This window comes from Lagopus muta, chromosome 5 (assembly GCF_023343835.1).
Source record: "Lagopus muta isolate bLagMut1 chromosome 5, bLagMut1 primary, whole genome shotgun sequence".
In the NCBI taxonomy this organism is placed as follows: Eukaryota; Metazoa; Chordata; class Aves; order Galliformes; family Phasianidae; genus Lagopus; species Lagopus muta.
Genome location: NC_064437.1, coordinates 27,319,447 through 27,337,512, shown reverse-complemented (window position 1 = coordinate 27,337,512; position 18,066 = coordinate 27,319,447). Strand labels below are relative to the sequence as shown.

At 37.8% G+C, this 18,066-nt stretch overlaps 1 protein-coding gene and 1 long non-coding RNA gene across 5 annotated transcripts in view; both read right to left on the bottom strand.

Annotated features, from left to right (window-relative positions):
- Window positions 1-18,066, bottom strand: part of BRINP3 (BMP/retinoic acid inducible neural specific 3) — a 200,619-nt gene that overhangs the window by 118,700 nt on the left and 63,853 nt on the right. The gene's annotated exons all lie outside the window — the stretch shown is intronic.
- LOC125693912 (uncharacterized) lies at window positions 12,589-17,324 on the bottom strand. The gene is made up of 4 exons (XR_007377311.1): window positions 17,228-17,324; window positions 15,193-15,300; window positions 13,747-13,855; window positions 12,589-13,355 (listed from the first exon to the last, which is right to left on the bottom strand). It is a non-coding gene; the product is annotated as an uncharacterized LOC125693912 (long non-coding RNA).

Sequence of the window (18,066 nt, the reverse complement as noted above, 5' to 3'; positions counted from 1 at the left end):
CCCTTCTCGAAGGATGCTCTCTTAATCTTTTATGTCTTTCTTATGTTGTGACACCCAAACTTGCACCCAGCGGTGGAGGTGAGCAGAGCAGAGTTGAACAAGCCCTCCTTTCACCCACTTGGCAGTGCTGGGTCTGCTGCACCCACAGTATGGTCAGTATGGTCAGGCCTTTGGCTCCAGGATACACTGCTGGTTCAGATTAAACCTGCCATCAACCAAGATCCCTTTATGCAGGGATGCTCTCCTGTGTCTCACCTCCCAGTCTCTATAGCCAGGGCTGCCTCATCCCAGGTGCAGAATCCAAGACTTGTTCTTGTTAAGTTTTGTGCAGTTCTATAGATGCCTTTCCTCTCAGCACTAAATTCCATTTGTGAAATAGTATGATGTCAGTTATAGAATAGCTTCAGGCACCAATTAGTTGTTCCAAGATATAGTCTGGCTGTGATGTTTTTTTCTGCTGAGTTCAGTGAGTTTTGGATTCCATTCCACATCAGCAATTTGGTTCTCTTAGTACGAAAATGGAATGAATTCCAAAAACGTTGTTAAAAATAAGAGGATTTAATAGCTGTCAAAGCTGTACACAAAGATACAAATTGGCCAAAGCACAGGTAGGAAGATGGTAACCATCTGGATAGTTTTCATGTGTTAACTACATGTCCCTGTGGTTTGGGGCTTAGCATTTCATTTTTGCTGATTGTAGAAGCAAGCACAAGACACCTGAGCAGAAGTCACACTGGGAGCTTTTCAAAGGCCTGGAGCTCTTTTATACGGTCTCTAGTTCAACACCTTTTGCTTTCTGAAATAATGCCAAAACCAGCCTTTGTGAGATTTTGGCTCACCATTTCTGCATCAAGTTACTGGGTACCACAAAGGGATCAGCACTACTTTCATGTTTTAGCCAAAGCTAAGGACTTGCCAGTTCAGTTCCACACAAGTGCACGCTTGTTGATCCGATAGCCTAAGGAGGCACACTGCCAAGACACCACTTTTCCAATTTCATCAGGTTGCTGGGCAAAATTCAGTGCAAAAGCTGCTATTACTCTGGTAGTTGAATGTCACTAATGTTCACATATGCAAACACCAAGCATTTGCAATATAAGCTCCACTACAAAACTTCCTATACCTGGTACCTGTAGCGTGTCGGGTAAATATCACTGTACATCTGTACTCCTGGCTGTCTGCACCATCATCAAGGTAAAGGCCTCTGGAAGGTCTCCAACTCAGGCTGTCCATATGCTGAATTGGAGCAACAGCACAGGACTGCATATAGTTCCTGTCTTTGCACCTATTCTTGATCAGATGATAAGTATACACATCTCTATAATACCAAAAGAACATTATCTATAGTCTGCTGAGATAAGAGGAGACCGTTTAGAAAGCGAATGCCTCAACAACTGCAACTGTAAGGTAGCAAATCACGAGCCCCAGTAAACTCTCTAATCCAAGGATGTGCTTGTGGAAATTCAGTATTCACAATCCCAAAGCCTGTGCTCTGGCTGGGATGATCTTGAAGGTCAGTGTATTTCATACACTCTCTGATTTTACTAATTGCACTTGTGAGCTGTTTAGATCAGAGATATGGGTGATTGGAGGTCATTAAATCTTCTGAATTGATAGGATAAAACAAGGTTTAGGGACATAGTCTATCCAGATTTTCTGTTGTGACCAAAGACTTCTTGATGTAGAATCACTTCAGTAGCATGTTTGACTTCATTGTCTGAGAGTGTATTTAGTATTAATGTCAGGTAATTTAGTGTATAGGTCACATGTCCTTGTTTGCCAGTTTTAAGTCAATTTGTCATACATTTCTATCATATGGCTATTGATGGAAATTAGATATATCGAAACAATGGTTTCATGAATTATACTTGAGCAACAGAAAGCAATTTTTGGTTTATATCCTTGGGAGACACATAGTTGTCACCCTTCTGACAACAGTCTGTATAAAAGTTTGGCATAGCGCAAGGCTGAGAAAGTTGAATGCAAGATATGGGGAAATGGATGCCAGACACTGTTGTAGATAGTCAGAGGTACTTCACAGTGGATTACAGGAGAAAGAAAAAAAAGGTAAAGAACATGTATAGAAGATAGACTTTGAAAACACTTTTGATCAGGAAGATAAAAAGAATTAAATTTAGAGTCTGAATAAAAGCAGTCCTTTGCTTTTAGTGTGTTGTACCGGTAAAATCACTTATAATAGTGTCTTCTTGTTAGTAAACACGGAGGAAAAGTGGCATTAAAACTTCTGGCATACAGTCAGGAAGATTTAACCATATTGTAACAAAGATTTTAAAAAAAAATTAGACTTGTCAAAATATTTTCTGATAAGTACAGAAGTACGTGATAGAGGGAAAATAGGTGTAAATTTAATAACCATTTTAATTCTCCTTTTTTTTTTAATCTTTATGGGTCTTTTAAATTGAGATATTAAAACAGACTGGAGAATCAGACAAGTAACGCTAAGTTACACAAACATCAAGCCCTGTCCTCAGTTTTGGGTAACTGAACAAGTCTTGGGAAATGAACAGTCATTACATGAAACAATGCTGCATCTAAAAAAAAAAACAAAAAAAAAAAAACACAGCATGAAGAGGATCTTCCTCCCTGGAGCACACGTTTGCCCTTACTGCCAGGTGGAAGTGGATTGAAGGATGTGCAGTCGCCACTCATCCCCCAGGCCTGGGGGAGGGAGAGAAGAGTGGGAGCTATTCCTCAGGTTCAGGAGTGAATCCAAATCATAACTGCTGTGCCAGGAACGAAGAGGGAGACCTCTGCATCCTGAAGCCCAGTGGGTTTGGCTAAGCAGAACTTCAACAGAATTTCCACAGACTGTGACTTCATCGAAAAAGTTTCAAAAATCTCCTTAAGGAACCTCTTGCGCCATTTACATTAATAACATTAGGAAAGTGGTGCTTTCTGATATTTTTGTGGTGATTCATCCTACCGAAACTAACTCTAAAACATATGCCTTAGCATATTTAGAAAAGATCATTAAGCTCTCTCTGATTTTTAAATAAAATACTGAAATCCCCTTATGACCTGAACAGATGGAATATAAGGTTAATTTTTCTCTGATTACTACTCTGTTTCCCTGAGTGTGCAAATAGTTATTCTTCACTCTTTTTAAAGGCTTCAAAGGAGCTTAGCTGTACAAATAATTATTCATTCACTTGTGTGAAAAGTGCTGTAAGTTTTACAGACAAAAATAAATATCTAGGGAGATTAAAGGGAAACATCAATCAGAAATAGCTAGAAAAAGCTTTTTTGAGCATTTCTGCCATTTGAGCAGTAGGGGCATTTCTTTTTCTTCTATATATAAAAAGGTCAGGCTATGCAAGCTTTGACTAATCTGCATGTTTACTGAAAAAAACTAACAAATTTTACTTCAAATATATTATTTTACACGTGAGCCTAGGAAAACCATGGAACAAATCCTGCTGGAAATATATGTTAAGGCACATGCAAGACGAGGAGGTGATCCAAGACAGCCAGAACAGTTTCACCAAGGGTAGATTGTGCCTGACCAATCTGGTAGCCTTCTATGATGGGCTGATGGCATTGGTAGAAAGAAAGGGAGGGCAACTGAAATCATCTACCTGAACTCGTGTAAGGCCTTTGATGTGGACTTACATCACATCCTTATCTCTAAACTGGACAGATCACAGAATTATAGAATTGCAGGAGTCAGAAGGACCTCAAGAGATCATTGAGTACAACCCCCCTGCTAAAGCAGTTCCCTACAATAGGTCACAGAGACAGGCATCCAGATGGGTCTTGAATATCTCCATAGAAGACTCCAGAAACTCTCTGGGCAGCCTGTTCCTGTCCTCACTATATTTTAGTGTATGATTTTTCACGTTGCTAACTGTTTTCCTACTCCTCCCTTCCTTTTTTTCACTGATTTACTTCATAACCTTATACCCTAGGAAACAGATTCATTAATTTTGCTCATGCAGTACATAAAACAGCAGCCACAGCTCTACTTCACTTTTTTTTTCTTCCTATTGTCATTTGAAAATGTCAGGACCCAGAGACATAAACAGTCTGAGGACTAACTGAACCATTTATTTGTGATAAAAACAAATGTTTTCAGGCTGCTAGACAACTTCCAGCATCTGCACTATATACTTTCCAGTGTGTGACCTTGACAGATCAGACATCAGCTTCTTCCTGAAAGAAAACAAGGAGAAGAGGAAGGGATGAAGTGTGATATTGCAGCTTCATTTATCTGAAAACGTACTTCCGTTTTTTCAGCCAACTGAACGGAAGATTCTAGGATGAAGTGCCCATGACAATAAGAAAATCAAATGCAATCTGTAGGTCAGATTGGATTTTTTTTTTTTTTTAAGATGACTTTCATAGGATGCATGTGGCATACCTCAGAGGCAGTGCCAGTATTTTTCTCAATTTGTCAGCATTTTCAACAGGCACCTGAAAAATTAACTGTGGCCACATGAGTGTTCAAAACAGGATGGAATGTTTGCTTTCCACCAGATATTTAGCTACAGACACACTACAAATAGAACAGCCCAAACAGAAGACAGTCCTAGGGAGGCATATTTTACATGTAGCTCAGTCTGCAAATAGTGTGAATTATGACTAAAGTTTGGATGTGAATTAAGACTTCATGGTCTGTACTAAGACTGTTGATTAAAGAAGCTGTTTGGTTTAAGTATCACAATTCCTGTTACCAAGGTTACATTAGGAAGAGGAATAAGCACAACAAATAAGACAGGAGTATGAAGGAGATGCATAACTATATGACTGTGGAAATGGCTTTAGCTACAATTTTTGAGTCTGTGGAAAAGAAGGACTGGATCTTTTAGCTGGATCTGATGGGAGCTTGTATGAATAAAAACTGAAAGAAAGAAAACATATCCCAGAAATAAGAAGATCAGAAATGTATAACATTACATGAAAAGGTTTGATGTTAGAAAAAATTTCTTCTCTGAAAGAATGGTCAGGTGCTGCAACAGGCTGCCTGGGGAGGTGGTTGAGTCACCATCCCCGGAGGTATTAAAAAATGTTTTATAGATTTTGTATTATGAGACATGGCTTAGTGGAGAAATATTGGTAGCAGGTGAATAGTTGGACTAGACAGTCTTGGAGGTCTTTGTGATTCTATGATTCTATGATAAATAGGAAAAAGAATGTGACTCTTCGAGAAGTAAGAAAACCAGTAAGATTGGTTCAGGCACCTGGACCAAATTTTTTCAGAGTATCTTTATGTGGGATCAAGCCTCAATCTTGTCTGTATTATATCATCATCTATATTGTCTGCCTCATACATCCAGAACTCTCCCTGAAGGTTGATGTTAGCAGTTTCAGGAATCTAGTGCTGAGAAGTCTGGACCTGAGTATGTCTGCCAGGGGCAGAACAGCTTTCCTCTAGATTCCCAGACTTGTCTTGCCTGGAGCTGAGGAATGCTATCTGTGATCACCCATTTACCATTTTCCCCAAAGGAAAAAGTCAGCTACATCCCAGTGCTGCTAGCTCAAGAATTTTTGAGGGCTGGAAGGAAAGTTCTTGGATATTTTAGGGATAGTGAGAGGTAGGAGAAAAAGAGGGAATGGAACAAACTGCACAAAAGAATGAATTAAAATTTCTAAACAAAACAATGAAATGTTCTCAGATGCTTGTCTCACAAAAAATTTTGTCCCTTCTCCTTTGAAAAATCATGACAGGCACACACAAATGTACACATGTGGTTTATGTGGCAAGGTGTTGACATCAGTGGGTCACCTATGAAAGAGAGACCAGGGGCATCCCAATGCCAGCAAGTTCCTGTTCCTGCAGGCTCCACAACAGGACCACCACAGCCACATCTGAGCCCATCAGCAGTGCTGGTGGCACCTCTGTTGTAATACAGTTTAGAAAGCAAAAAATACTACTGCACATAAGTGTGGAGTAGGGGAAAACAGGTGTGAGAAGCAGCTCTGCACCAGGTTTAGGGAAGGACGGGGAGGAGATGCTCCCAGTGCCAGAGCAGAGGTTCCTGGGCAGCCCATAAAGAGATTGACACTGGAGCAGGGGAAAGGAAGAAGGAATAGCAGAGAGGAGCTGTTATGAACTGAACATTGCCCCTTGTTCCTCATCCTTTCACTGCTCTGGCAGAATAGGAGTTAGAAAAGCCAGGAGTGAAAGAGTGATGCTGAGCCTGGGAAGTTGTCAGGGGGGGAAAGGTGTTTCAGGTTTTGCATTTCTCTCTCAGCATCCTATTCTATTATTAATTCCTGATAAACAAAATGAATTTTCCACACATTGAGTCTGTTTTGAGGTGTGAATTCCCCATCCTTATCTCAGCCTCTGAGCTTTATTTCCTGCTTATCCTGTTGATGAGGGAGAGTGAGAGAGGAGATGAGTGGGCAGCTGGAGCTGGCTGAGGTCAACACAAAAAGTCCTCAAAATTCTATAGTGAGAATTTAAAATCATGTCTAAGATCACCACAAAGTTCCTGGCCTTTCTAACACTTTCTGCTCTCGCAGACGTTCCATTCCCATGTATTTTGTAGTACTCTTAATTCATGATTTCTTGCAGTGCATATCAGTGACCTTTACTGAGTTGCCTAGTTCTCAGATATTGCTAGCATGCTACATCACTCATCCAATTTTATTTTATTGGCACTATCTGTTGTCATTTAACCTTTGTGTCCTCGCTATTGTATAGACAGCTATAGTAGTGGAGGGGAAAAAGGCAAGCTCACAAATTTCTGAGTTTGGCAGCTTCTATCAGTGTAACACAGAGTGGAGAAAGCTCAGCATCAAAGCAAGGGTTCCACATAACATGACAAATGATGCTTTTGCTGCCAAAATCTTCAACAAAGAATAAAGGATTTGAAGATAGGATAGGTAATTTTTTTTATCTTAAACCTGACAAACATTTTGTTTTCAGCCCCTCTTTTTTCTTCCAGCTCGTATTGCTGTGCAAAAATTCATATTAGATCTGTCTTCTCCCAAAGACAGGGCCAGATGAAAAAAAAACCTCAAATCCAAGCAAAAAAGACACAAGAAGGACAGACTGCCCAGAGATGCAGTGTGTGCCACATCCCTGGAGACTTTGAAGACTTGGCTGGACCAGGCACTGAGCATCTGATGGAGCTGTGCATGTCTCTGTTCACTGCAGGGGAGTTGGAGCAGGTGACCTTTAAAGGTCCATTCCAAGTCTATGATTCTATGACATCATAGATCTGTGACCTCAGTAACATGGGTAGCACATGTGAAAGATTACATGCTTCCTTTAATTCTAGAAATAGCAAAAATATAATTTTGACTCCTGATACATCTGATGGGTTTCTCATAATTACTAAAACACTCCATGCATTTAGTTTATCCATGTTTGGCAATAACCATGTCTTGAATTACTGACATATAGTATAAAAAAAAGTTATTTAAATTCAAATTTAAAGAATGTATTACTGAAACATAACCTGTAATATGGAAGAGTGAGATTTCCCAGTTGTGAAATGGTGTAACACAGCAGGCCTTACAAAATACTATCACAGTACACGCTGTTCACAGAAAGAACTACTGAAGCTTTAAAAAGACTTTCTATTTAAAAGATTAAGAAGGGACCATTATGCTACAGCACTCCTTTGGATAAGTGCAAGGGGCTCCTCTGTTCCACTGAGCCGCTACTTGCAATAGCAATCTCATGTATGAATTTGTAGGCTGGTTTTATGGGGAGGTCAGTAAAAAGGACAATACCTACAGGTAAGCATAAGGAACTCCTAGAAAATAAAAGCCGTATTTTTAGCTGAAAGTTATTTTAAAAATGTAGTAAGAAAACAAAATATATATACGCATTATAGCTATGAGTGTTTTTTAAAATAACTGCTTTTTATTGTGTTCTGTGAGATACTAGCCTTTCAAAGGTTCAGCACAATAATATCTATAGAGTTTGCAGTAACCAGTAAGTAATGCTTATTGTGTGTATGTCACCCATAAAAATATCATCCAAGAAGCCACTAGGTATAAAGGCAATTTCTCAATGCTTAAGCTGTAAATAGTTGGCTTTCCATATGTTGAAATCTTTACTACTAACATTAAATGTCGGCATCTCCATTAACCTTGTATCTTCTCTGTCAGGGTCACACTAAGTTTTTCTTCAAGGGGAATAAGGCACCTAACAAACTCTGATATATATCATTTCTTTAAAGCTATTTTTTTCCTATGAGGTCAAAATTATTAATGCTTTAGTCAACTGCATATGGGGATGTGTAATTAAATTATAAAGATATAGTTTAGCGACCCTGATACTGTACTTGATCAGGACGCCAAAAAAAAATGAGGAAAGCACTTTGGCTACAGCAAATTTAACATCCCATTAAATTGATAGCTGCAGTCATTTTCAAGGAATAAAATTTGTGTCAAACACTCAAACGTATATGTTAGAAAGCATCAAACTTTGTCAATGCCAGGCAAATTCATGCTCAGGTTTCACTTAAAGAAACCTCAAGATCCCCAGCTTATGTTGTCAGTTGCTGCGTTAACAGGAGATATTTAGTGTAGATTTTTGGAAATGCGAAAGCCCTTAAAGTGTCCAAACTAATGTGTATGAATGCCTGTTTATCATCCTTATTTCTACAAGTAAATTAAATATAAGCAAGTGGATATAAATTAGATAAATGCATCTATTCTGAGTGCTTTTTAATTGAGAGTTGGAATGAAGTTTACCTTGCCTCTCTCTACAACAATAACAACAGCAAGACACACTAATTTCTTTTTTCCTGATTCTCAGTAATACCTTTGCTCAGTAGGTGACTTGTTCTGAAAGTGTTACTGTGTCCAACCACGACCCAAATAACCAAGCACAACAACCAGGCAGCCACCAAGACTGCTATTCCAGTGTGGCATACAGTATTTCCCAGATGAACTCCCTGAATGAAACAACTTGCCACTCTTTCATAGCTCGTCAGGAGATGACAGGAGCTTCTATCCCTGAACTGGCTGGGAACACAGAAGTAAAAACAGTAAGAAACAGTAAGAAATAGTAGCCACAAATGACCTCTGCAAGAACTCATTAGAGTGTAAGGGAGAGTATTTTCACCTGTAGTCAAAGAGATACAGTCATGGTGATTCTCTCTCAATAGAAGTGATGTCATATACTATCTCCAGCATAGAATCATGGAATCATAGAATCACCAACGTTGGAAAAGACCTACAAGATCATCCAGGCCAACCATCCACCTATCACCTTGAGGTCTAAATGAATTTGAGTTTGAATTGAGTCCCATTTTCTGCTAAGACATGGTAAACTCCTTAGTAACATTAAGTTCTCATGTTTGCATAAAAATTGTCACTTATCACAAATCTTCCTCCCCTTTACAGTTCCAAGGCATTTGTACTTCACCTTTGTACTTCACTTCAACTCTACCCATCGCTATAGTGTCTGTTAGTCTTTCTTTCTCTGGAATTATAATGGAAGAGAAAAGTTTTATTAAAAGGTGTGGATGGCATTTTCTTTTTGCTAGTGACACCACAGCAGCATTATTTCATTCTGGGAATTGACTGAGTGCTGCCAATTGTTGGCAGAGCATTCTTAATGGTTTATAAATTATTCTTTTAATTGATTAAATGCACCTAGTGTCCTCTGGGGGAAATTAAGTAAGCTTGTATTTATATGCAAGTAAGCCTAAAACTGTGACTATTAAAAATCAGAATGTCAGCCAGAATCTTCTAGGCATTAATAACAAAGCACTTTTCAAACACTATATTGCCTCTAAACTTATGTACTTGATCCCTTGAGTAGGATAACTGACATTAACTTTATTTTCGAGGTCTGGGGTTGACATGATTGCTCCCTCGATCAACTGCTTCCTCATAGACATTTACATTTAAGCATGCTTAAGTATAAACTCCTCCAAAGGGTCATAGCCAAGCCAAGATAGATTATTTCCATGAATAATTCTTGTGAGCTATGGTATCAAATGCTTTACTAAGTTCAGATATTAATCTAATGCATTCTACTGTTCTCCCCAGAATATGGAAATTAGAGTCAGTGGTTTAGAAAATTCCTCAGTGAGGCTGGAGGTCCTTGTGGCTGAAGATATGAAATATAATATGTCTTTTGCTTCAAGGATGAATGGATCAATGAATAAAAATGGGATAAAAAGGCTACATCTTTTCAAAGCTCCTGAAGGGGTAGGAAGTCTGATTAGAGTACGTGTATAAATTTGCCTGCATGCATGCTGGTTTGACAAATCCACATCAAAACGTAAGGCATAACATGAATAAGATACACACTGAATTCAGACATATTAAAAAATATTTGGGAATTAGATTCTGGCTGACACTGTTTCCTTTGAGTGATGCCTTCTAGAATATAAATGCAGTAATGAACTCAGTGGTAGGCCACAAATTCAGCCATTAAAATTTCTAATACTAAGTACAGCTAGACTGAGGCTGAGGTTTGTGTAATTAGCGTACAGAAGTAGAAGGTTTTTGTTCTGAAATCATCAGAAGAAAACTCCAGAGTGATTGAAAAATGTAGTCAAGTTCCTCCTTGCAAGCCTGCAGTCATTACTTTCCTAAGGTACGAAGAATGGATGGGATACAGCTGCTGCTCCTTTATTTATATGTGAATCAAAGTTTGCTATTAGAATAGTGCTACTAAACTCAGTAGTGCCATTATCAGAACAGTGTCCGCAAACTTCAGTTTAATCCATGGGAATAGGACACGGAATGCAACTAACTCAAAGACAAATGTTCAATTAGTTGCAAATCTCTATATATTGATATATTATTGATATATATGTAATATATCTCATCTCTTGCCCATGCCTTTCCCCTTCAACAGTTTTACAAAAAAAAAATAATACTCAATGGCTTACTGCAATAGTTATTGCTTTCTTTTATTTGAGGCTTGTTTTGCATATGTAATTATGTAGAACAGCAGCCCATCTATTGCTCAGAATCTCTTCAGCTAGTACAAAATTCTGTTTTCACTTCCAAGCTGTTATCTCTTACTGCCCTTGAGACAAAACAATGTGTGAGATCTTTTTCTCTGAAAGGGTTCTTAGGGAAATACTTGTTCCTAATATGCTACAATGGTGTCATACAGGGCTTGTTTGAATGCGCATTTATTTGCACTCCTGGAAATGAATTCATTATTCTACATTTAAGAGGAATTATCTATCTTATAGCTGAATACTTTTTAACTATGTCCAAGGAAATATTCTTTATGAAAAATCTTGTTCCAAGACTTTTGTGATGGAGAGAAAACTTGCTAAAAATTCTAAAATTATGGGGAAATAATAAGGAACAAGAACTCCTTTTCTATGTGGCAAAATGTATTAAAATTATATAACTGAAAGTTCTTTTAAATATGAAACTCTCTTACATTAGTTGTGGGTGGTCTTTCTCCCTTTTGAATTTCAGGAGCAAGAATTATGTAGAACTGTAGCAAACTTTGTGTGTTAAAAACCTGAGATTCCATTTTCTCCTCCTAATGAATGCCAAGAGCCACATTCATGATTATAACCCCAACTCTTCCATTCTTAGAAATAAAGGGAAAATCTAAGTCCAAGAAAGTCACAATCTATGAAGAATCACTGAATATAAAGACTCCACTAATAAGGCCTAAAATAGATGTAAATTAGAAAGACAGAAGTAGCAACTTTTTCTTCTGAGAAATAAAATAAGCTTGAATGTGGGCAGTGAGGAAGAAAGGTGATGGAAGCAGGAATGAACAAGTCCAGTAAAGGCAAAAGAGAAAAAATCTATAGCAGAAACTTGACATCATAAAAATATGTCTTACCACTCATCTCTTATCACTTTAATTTAATGTAACTGTAAAATAATGATATATATTCTGCAGTATAGCTTAGCCCTGTCTTATTTGTATGCATATGAGAATTTTCTAGCAAGTAAGCAGAACTTACCCTTGCTATAAAAACCTCAAAGCTCAGATAGGTTGCTTCAGCAGCTCGAAATTAATGTATTAATACTCCCATGCATGTATACTTTTTGATGGTATTTCCAAAGCGTTCGTATTGCATAAGCACTTTTAGCACTGATGTAATATCGTCTGTGTTACAGATGAGCGAAACCAGCTCTGGGCAGTTACTCGAGATCAAGATGAAAGTAAATTATCTCAGAAAATAGGAGAACACCGTGAAAGTTCTGTGCAAGTGTGACCTGAATAAAACATGGTGCACAGTGATCAGGAGATGAAAGATATTCTTGGCTAAGCCAGCTGGATAAGTCTTTGATTACACCTTTAGAGGAACACTTTCTGCTTGTATTCTAAACTACAGATTTGTGTCTCCTCACTCATATACTCACTGTGACAATTTTAATAGGCTGAAGCACTTTTATCCTGTCAAAAGCATCAACCCAGCCTGTGCTCATGACATTTGGATTTTAAACATACATGCCCAATAATGCTGCATTGTGCAGGGAAAGAAATATTTGATAGTGATAGTAAAAACATGCTTCCACTTTTAAATTCTAAGATACTAATGCTTCATTGCTGTATTTCTTTTCACTGTCTTCTTTAGTCCTAAACCAAACGTGACCAAATAGATTTGTGACTTTTACTTCAAAACTGTAATCTTTTGGAACTATGCATTTTTTATTTGTGGCTTTCACAGTTATTTACAGTGGTAGTGTTTCTATCTGATAGATTTTTCTGTCAAAATTACAGGCTAGTTCAGTTCCTGTGCAAGTGAATGCAGCTATTCATCTGAATTACATAAACTCTAACAAATACATTGATAAGTACAATCAGCTTTCAATTAAATTTACAAATAATTAGAAAGAGAATCTGGATGTTGATGGGGTGGTGCTGGATGTATATTAATGGAAATGGGTTGTAGGAGGGTTTAGAATAAAGCTGTTTGTCTCTTTCAATTAATCAGAAAATTAAATAAAGCACAATACTTAGGATCCTTTGCACCCTTTCAGCAGGAAGCAGAAGAAAGCTGCAAATAGTGTTTCCTTAGACAGCATAATCCAGCAAGAAGCCCCTCCACACCACACGGCCACTCCCCAAACTCCAGCTCCTGAGACTATGGGCAAAGGAACTATAGAATATACTGTGTCCTGGCCGTGGTCATACTTCAGGTTGAGCTGAAGTTTGGGCTCTCATGCCAAATTTTTGTGTTATACACAAAAGTGAGTACTGAAATTTACTATTGCAGTGTTGCAGATTTTTATTTGCAGTGCAAGCCAGTACACAGTGATACAGCTGCTCAGGAGTGTGGGTACACTTCAGCCAATGTATTACAACTGGATTCTTCCTTCTCCTGTGCCCAATCTACCATGAAGTCTAGAATCTCAGTGATACGTAATGATTTTCTTACAGAAGTAACCTGCTTCACGAGATGAGTTTCGTGTATTTGAAGACGGACCAGATACTGGAATGGAGAAAAAGATGTGGTAAGCACTAATGACTCACTGCAGGAATTCAGGGATTGCAAAACGCAGGGATAGAAAGGACACTGTTGCTGTGTGTGCCATCTCTTGTCATCACAGGGCATGAAAATCCAAAACCCCTGCTTTCTGATTCAAAGTCCTACCAACATTCACCTTAGATATAATGGTTAATATTGTGACCAATTTGCTCCACATATCTTTATAAAAGCCCACACTTTAAAGACCTGTATTTACCAGAAGACAGAACAGTACTCCTGAGATCTTCTGATACTCTTTTAATGCCATACTAAAAATATTAAATCATAGTGTAACATCAACAGCAAGACTGTGCATTTAAATGCCTTTTTAAAGACGGCACTGTTTCTGTGCTACCTTTGAGGAAAGGTTCCTCTGCTGCTATAAAGAAGGGCTAGTCTTATTTACTAGGCTTGATGAGTCCATCCATTTATCTGTCTCCTGAATTAGCTGCTAGTTGTCTCCCCTAAGAAAAGGAGAAAAATAAAGACACAAATCTTAGGTTGACCACAGAATACCTAGAGAAATCTGAGCCTACCCAGCTAGTTTGAATAGAATTAATGCTATTGTATATACCTTGATATGTCTTCTGTGAATGATAATACTTAACTCATTAATTTTCCACATAAAGAGGCAGAAATTTTAAGTTAGTTGGCAACTTACTGAAATGCACTTCATAAGCTGTTCTTCATTTCACTGGTTATGCATGAGCTTTCAAGTATGTGTTAAGAAAGCTGTGAAAGTACAATGGCTGCTCCAAAAGCAATGGTTCCTATTTTATGATGTTGGCCCACACCATTAGAGGCAAGTGGTGGTGGTATTGCAGTATTCTGCCATATTCTGTATGTTATTCCTGCCAGTATCCCATTACATTTTGTTGCCACGCGACAGATGGTGGCAGAGGGGCAGTCTGACAAAACAGCATCTGACATGGAAGTGTGTATGAAGCAAATATGTGTCACTGAATTCCTCCGCGTGGAAAAAATGGCACACACTGACATGTATCAACATTTGATGAATGTTTATGGAGACCAAACAGTGGATGTGAGCACAGTGTGGTGGTGGGTGGTGCATTTCAGCAGTGGGAAGGTGACAGTTGGTCACCTCCATTGGTGCAGATATTGACGAGCATGGCACGCAAGCTCTCTTTCATTGCTGGTGAAAGTGTATAGCAGTGGTTATGTTGCTCTATCAAATAGTGTTATTGTGCTCTTTGCATCTGTTGTAATTTGCGTGCAAATAAAGAGGGTGCATTAGAAGAATTTTTAAATTATTAAACTGTACTCATTGAAGTTATTAACCTATGCAACCTATGTCTGGGAGTTACTAGACTGTTACTTGATTGTCACCAATACAAATGGTTGCAACTGTGAGTCTTGTTTCTCCTTCCACAATCCTGCCTTTCTGCCTGGCTTTTCCTCTCCTCTTGAGTAAGCACATGTTAGCATACAACTAAATACCAGATACAAATTAAAAATTATATTTCCAGTGTAACTTTAGGATAATATATGCTCAGCTTGCTTTTCTGGATTTTGTGACCCAAAATGACAATCACATTTAGCTTGAAATAACAAGAGCAAAAATGATTCGAATTTGCTCCATTTCTGGGTTTTAAATAACTAAAAATTTAGTCTTGTACTAAATAGCTCACAGAAAGGTCATTGAATATTTTGGATGACTACAGGTACTTTTCATGGTTCATGACATATAAAACACAATATCTGTATTCAGGAAGAACAAATGGTTACAATCACAAGAGGCACTAGAAATTGTACTGACTGATAAAAGCATGGGATCTCTTACCTCCATCCATGGTATCAACATTCTTGAGGGAGAAAAGATTGAAAGTTCCATTAATGAGCTGCTAAATCAGTGTGGACTGACCTCAGAGAGGCATGTTGCCAGTATCACCTATTCATACAGATTGAAAGTAAGTGCTCCCAAATACTAACATAACATCAAAGTACACGTAAGCATACATTGAAATAGCTACTTGATTCTGTAAGTATGTGCATCATGAAAATAAAATACTGCATGAGTCTAAGTTTAATAGCATTAAAAGCACTAATAGAACAAGATTAATAGCATATGCCAAGTTCTTGAAAAATTACAGTAACAAGCAGCAACTTTGATACTTACAGTATACTGTGATGACAAAATGCATGGTAAATGTTATAAAGAACGCTTCAGTTTAGCAATCCTTAGCTTATGTTATCTTAACTGCTTCTGGTTTTGTTGTTGCTGGCTTTTTCCTTTTTGCTAAAAACCTTTGTGTTCTGATACTGAACTATGCAGGTCATTTTCTGGCTTTAAATACTGTGAAAAAACAGAGACTGGCCCAGGGCTAAGCATGGCCATTGACAGCTTATGATGACAATCTAATTTAGAAAGCAGTAAATAGTGGAACAGTCTACCTATGGGGAAACTCCTTACAGGAAGATCCAACACTATGTTGAAAGTACAGCCCAAAGTGGCATCACAGCAGCCGGGGGCCAGACCAGCCAATACCCAGGTGTGTTCGGTGTTTGGAGTACTTGGACTATCTCCTTGGGTCCAAAATGACCATCTGGATGGACTGGATGAGCTAATCCATAGAAAGCATGAGTGTAAAATATATGCATGTTAAAAGATCAAAATTTGAGAACAGAATTCACTGTCCATTTGCTTTCCCACTTAGCAGATAAATTTTACTTCTTATGACACCAAGTTATATGCTTTTGTTCTCATGGTTATAACCATGAGCTAAATTCCCCAATAAAAGTTTGTTTGAAGTTGAGTGTCAAGCTCCAATTGCAGAGTGGAAGAGAAAGGGGAATGAAAAAAAAAAATGACATAAATCAAACAGATACAGGTCCAATTCTGGCAGTTCATGGCTACCCAAACTTCAAATAGAAATAAAAACAAACACAAAGCAACTGATCTTCCCAAATGGTCTTTAGCTGAGGGCTAAAATTTTTTTTGTTTGTTTTGGTTACTTTTAGCAATATTCATTTATATTGTGTGTGGTACAGGCAGTCAACCATTGCCAGCTCCCTTATAAGGTCTTCCATATGGTACCTTAATTGACAAAGTAACACGAAGATGACTTCATTAAAGACTCAGAGATACAACAGTAATGGGCACATTTTGAATTTCTATCACAAACACAACATTTGCTTTCAAATCAGTAAGAGATTTAGATGGTCATTCCTTAAGGCAGTTGTAGCAAATAGTAGCTGCAGAGAGAATGTTGGAAGATACGGCAGAACTTCAGGGACTAATTTTCCATTTTTATACTCAGTCAAAAATTTAAGCACAAGACACATGCAAAACAAAACAAAACAAAACAAAAAAACAGGACTAGCAACTGCTAGATTAATTCTAAGTATTGGTGAATGTCCCAGACATGAGAGCTTACTGAGGAAAGAACAACTTATTTTCCATTACAGATATTTCTACAATAAAAATGACACAGTTGCCAGCTATGCCCAACTTTTCTATTTTACACCATCCATTTCCCCTCTTAACCAACCAACTGAAAAAAAAAAAAAAAAAAAAAAAAAAAAAAAAAAAAAAAAAGTAATCACTTCATTCAATAACTTCATTCTCTAAAGACATGCCATTTTTCAGTTTCACCTTCAAGGTCTTAAGAGCTGCTTGATTTTGAGATCATAGTGTGTATAGAAGGTTAATTCAGTAACACTAGGACAAAAATGGAAAGCGACAAACTCAGAAATATATTTGAGCTAAGAGTTGACATGGCTTAATGGAGAAAGATTTGCTACTCTTGAAAACACATTTGGTTTTAGAGGATTTTTTTTTAATTGCTTTTTGAAAGAATTTGTGGTTAAATTCTCACCTGAAACATCTGAGAAGTAATGTGAAGTAGATACACTTCATTTTAGGCAAGGTTTTTGTAGCAGGGAGCAGGTACGTGGCCTCTGTCAGGATGTCAGAAGTTGCCCCAATTTAGATAAGAGCTGGTTACAGATGGCTCAGAAAAAGGCTCATTAGTGGCTGTAGCTGAGCCAGTGAGTGATGCAATGAACGAAGTTAGTTGCACCTGTATCGGCCTCAGCAATAACCAAGCATAAACTGATCACAGTAATTGAGTACTGAAATCACAGTGAATTTTTACTGGACTGTCAGCAGATAAAGGTATGTTAGATCAGTATTTGCAGATCTACAGAATAATGCAAGTATAATAAAATAAACTCCTTTAACGTTCACTTAATATGTTTCCTAAGCTTTCAGAAAGTCTTTTCTAGCAGAGAAGGCAAGATAGAATTGTTGCATAAAAAATAATCCTCTTCCATCATATCAGCAATTCTTTTGTCTCTTGAGTAAATGAAGTGATAGTCTTCTGCCTCCAATTCATTATCGTTTGGATATTTCTCAAATCTGAAAGGTTCACCTGGCATAAAATATGCCTAACTGGTATTATCAATATGCTGATGGTCTCCAAACTTATGATATTCTCAGGAGCTTTGAAGATGTATCAAATTTTGTCCATAGAGTTCTCATTGTCTAAGGAACACTTTGGTCAGTCAGTAATCAGAATACAGTTGACACAGCATTGATTTTCCAAAACAGGACAAAGTGCTTCCAATTTATCAGCAATATCCATTAATCTGAAGCAAAGAACATGCTTGACTGTACCAAAAACATATAACATAACCAAGTTTTACTACTCAGCCT